The sequence below is a fragment of the Neophocaena asiaeorientalis genome, unplaced genomic scaffold (assembly GCF_003031525.2).
Source record: "Neophocaena asiaeorientalis asiaeorientalis breed wild unplaced genomic scaffold, Neophocaena_asiaeorientalis_V1.1 scaffold57, whole genome shotgun sequence".
NCBI classification, from domain to species: domain Eukaryota; kingdom Metazoa; phylum Chordata; class Mammalia; order Artiodactyla; family Phocoenidae; genus Neophocaena; species Neophocaena asiaeorientalis.
In genome coordinates this window covers 2,872,646-2,876,837 of record NW_020172731.1, presented here as the reverse complement: position 1 = coordinate 2,876,837, position 4,192 = coordinate 2,872,646, and positions in this window count along the sequence as shown.

Genomic DNA, 4,192 nt, shown 5'->3' with positions numbered 1-4,192 from the left:
AATCCTAGTGGCCTTCTGATATTAAAAATTGCTAGAAAGATATATGAAAATTAGATCCTCTCTGTGATCTATATCTCAATAGTGATAACCACTAAAAAATGAACATGTACATTGAAATGGTCACTAAAAGATAGGATGTAAGTAATCAATAAAGCTAAGCCATATTCCAATCCTTTCCATTTCTATAGCTGTTGATCCTTATAATAAATATTTTCATTGTTATTCAAGAAAGTGGTAGACTACAGGTGGCTCTAAATATTCTAAACAAATTTCCAGACTTTATGAAAGCTGTTTCTTATGTTACCACATTTACTGCACATAAGATTTACAGAAAGTCTCTAAAGCTTGCAGATCTCTTTCTTCTTTTTGTTTTTGTTTTGTTTTGAGACATATACCTAACTACACCATAGAACTGTTGTGATAATTGAAAGAGATAAAACAGTTGGCCGTGCTTTGAAAACTACAAAAAATAAAAACCAGGTTATTCATATATAGAAGTGGAAATTATCTGCATATTTGCAGTTAAGTCAAAATAAAGTGTGTATTTGTAGATGCTATATATTTAACAGTTGTAAGATAATCACCATCCAGTCTGAAAAGACAAAAGACATGACCTTCTACAATAAGTGTCCTCACCTAGCAGAGATCAAGTTCTATTCCAACCAGTTTGGCACCTGTGGAAATCTTTGTGTTTGATGATGACATTCTATTGTAAGCATCAAAGTTTTACAGGAATGAAAGAGAAAAAAAATTAGACATTGGTTTACCTGACACTGAGGCATGTATAAATAAGCTGAACTCCCAGTCTCTAATAAAAAGCTAATGCTTTGTTCTCAAAAGGGTTTGTGACAAGGTTCCTCCTTTCTCCAATACTGAAATAAATGGAGGATTGTAGAGGAAAATACAAGAGATTAAAGGCCTTTATTTCTATATTGTTAAATTACAGCAGCTTGAACATATCGTTTGGTTGTCATCTAATTGAGAAGTTCATTCAATGGAAGTGGTACCCAAACTCACCTTGACACCTGATTTGTCATGGAAGATAAAAATCGAACATTGTTTGGATCAGCTTTAAGAATGTGGCTAAAGAGGATTTCTGTCATATCTTTTTTGATCCTTCCTTGCTTGCAAAATTATACTTCACTATAGTTCGGTAAGTAATGGTGATGACATATGAAAGTCCTTTTCTAACAAACCTGATTATCTACTTTTTCCCAAAGGAATTCCTTTGATGTTGCATCATGTAGAGGGTGGCTAGCAAAGGTTAAACACATGAAGAAAATTCTTAACATTTTTACAACTGTAATTGCAATTTGATGCAAAGTTTCATATAAGATCACTAAACCTAGAAAAGCAATGGAATAATTTTGTAACTCTTGTTGGTATTTTTAAAATGAAATTTCCTATTTCTTTATCTAACACTGACAGAGCAATATACAGCTTACCTCTTCCATCTTCATTTATTAAACAGTTGAATTCAAGAGGTACCAATCCATTGCCTATGGAATAGTAGAGGCTTTTGGACCTAGGCTTATGATACAACATAGGAATATGCAACTATATCTCTTTACCAGCTGCATCACATAATATGAACCAATGGATTTAGCAAAGGTCATTTCCATGCTGTAATTGATGAACTAACATTTCTTAGTGTCATATCCATAGCGACATCATAAAATCATCGTGGCTGATCCTAATTTAGAGCTATCTGGCTTAGCGAATTTAGGTATGGCTAACAAAATATGTTCAATAAAAGCACTTGCCGATTTATCTGACGTTCAATTTACTGTGCCAGTTTTAAAACATTTTAGTATGGAATATATAATATGAACTTTTAAATCATCTATGAGGTAGTCTGTCCAGTGGATGAAGAAACAGACTCAGAGAGATGCAAGGTTATGAGCCTAGAGGAAGATATGGTAGCATTCACTCTTGCAATTTCATTTCTATACAGTTTTAGTTGCTTATTTTCCCTTAAAATGTTGTGATTGAGGATTTCTCTTTCTTAGTGTTTAGCTCCATATAAAAACTATACCTTCCCCTCCACCTCCACTGAGGCAAGTTCTTTTTACATTTCCATCCATGTCTCCTTTCTTCCTCCCCCTACTTTTTGTTTCCTGGAGGCCAGATCTGGAATGTCTTACTGAAACCCCGGAGTCCTGGGCTGTAATCGTAGTCTGTCAGCTCTTCAATGAGCATCAGGTTTTGCACTTGGGGGATGTGGCTGATAACTCTAATTCAGAGGGTTGTGAGGATGAAAGGAGCTGGCATAAATAGATACCTCACAGGTAGCATGTAGAAGATTTCACACACACACAAAAATACTCCTCACACTGATATGCAGAATTTACAAGTCATTTGAACTTCCCATACCAAAAGGTTTAGTTGCTTCTTATATAAATACCCTATATTACCAGGTAGATTGTATGCTCAGAGATAATCTGTGTTGTACACACAATCAGTATCCTTCATCTAACAGTATTTTCTATACAGAAGGTAAATAAACAAATGGATAGCTGAATGGATGAATGAATGAAGGTTTTTTTTTGGTCCCCATTTTGACAGTTATTTCAGTCTGAAAGAGACTCAGTGTACATTTGTTGGTGCCTCCATTTTAGGAAGAGTAATATAGAGATGAACTATGTTTGGGACCTACATGACCGAGATAAAGATGATTCCTGTGAAGGCTGACAGCGTGCAACGAATATCTGGGAAGCTTTGGGATATTTTGAACCAAACACCAAGTGTATATATATATATATATTTTTTTTTTTTGGGGGGGTACGTGGGTGGGCCTCTCACTGTTGTGGCCTCTCCCGTTGCGGAGCACAGGCCCTGGACACGCAGGCTCAGCGGCCATGACTCACGGGCCCAGCCGCTCCACGGCATGTGGGATCTTCCCGGATCAGGAGCACGAACCCGTGTCCCCTGCATCGGCAGGCGGACTCTCAACCACTGCGCCACCAGGGAAGCCCCCCAAGTATATATTTTAACTCTCTCACTTCATGCTCTATTCCCAACTAACTAGCTTCTGATTCCACTTAAAAACATCAGCAAAAATAATTCCCTGAATGATAAAGGTCAATAAGGTTTTTCCTGGCCAAAAAATGTCTAATTCTATTTACTTTATAATTAGAGGAGATTTGTTTAAATTCAGCATTTCAAATTTGCAATGCAAGTTCATATTCATTTCAACTCTATTTCCTTTTCATTTTACCAAAGATAAATTAATAACCGGGTTATTACTCTAGTAAAGAAGCCATGGGAAGAATTGTTTTTCTCTCTGGCAACACAAACTTGAGGTTTCTATGTATCTGTTTCCCTTCAGTCTACTGCATGCCTTATATCAGGGCCCCCTTCCGTTGCCATTCAGGATGTTGACGAGCCACCTTCTCGACTGGCATTTGGTCAGGTTGGCATTGAGGTCCTTTCTGTTAGTGTGCTACTCAGTGTCTTCTGGCAACAAAAAACAACCAATAGGAAGCAAACAAACAAACAAAAACCCCAGCAGCAGCAGCAGCAAAAACGACAACAAATAATGCCATAGCTTCCAAAGGTCAACAGAGAGGATTTCTGGATTATCCACTATTTGGGATAATCTTCACTCCTGATCTCCTCCAGTATTAGCGTGCCTAATCGAGAATTCCTTGCATGTGACCTGACTTCTCTGCAAAAGAGCCATAAAAATCTCTGGCCCTTAGAGCAGTTTCTATGAATGAAATTAATTAAGAAAAAGAATTTGAGGTCCTCGGATGGGAATCATTGCAAAGCATTTTTAAATTACAGTGTCATGACTGGATATTGGAGTAAATTCTTTGATCTCTTTTCTCGTTAACGAGATGATATGATATTTTAAAGGCAACCGTTCCATTTTGAAGGTCTGCTGACATCACAAACCATCAGAGCACGGACGGTATGGAAATAAGATACCCACTTCTCTCTGCTTCCTCTTACTGATTTCACGCAATGACCTTGCAGTTATTAAATATAGGCCAACTTGCACTCTCAGACCTCAGGCAACCTCTTTTTTAAGTGATCGCTTACTCCCCAACATTTCTACTAAAATTTGATGCTTAAAGATCACTTAATGGAGGCAACCAATTTATCCCTGTCCCTTGGGTGGTCCCCCAGGGCAGTTTTTGCTGTTTCAATACAATTACAAAATGCTTCCAGGCTCTGTGAACTTGGTTAT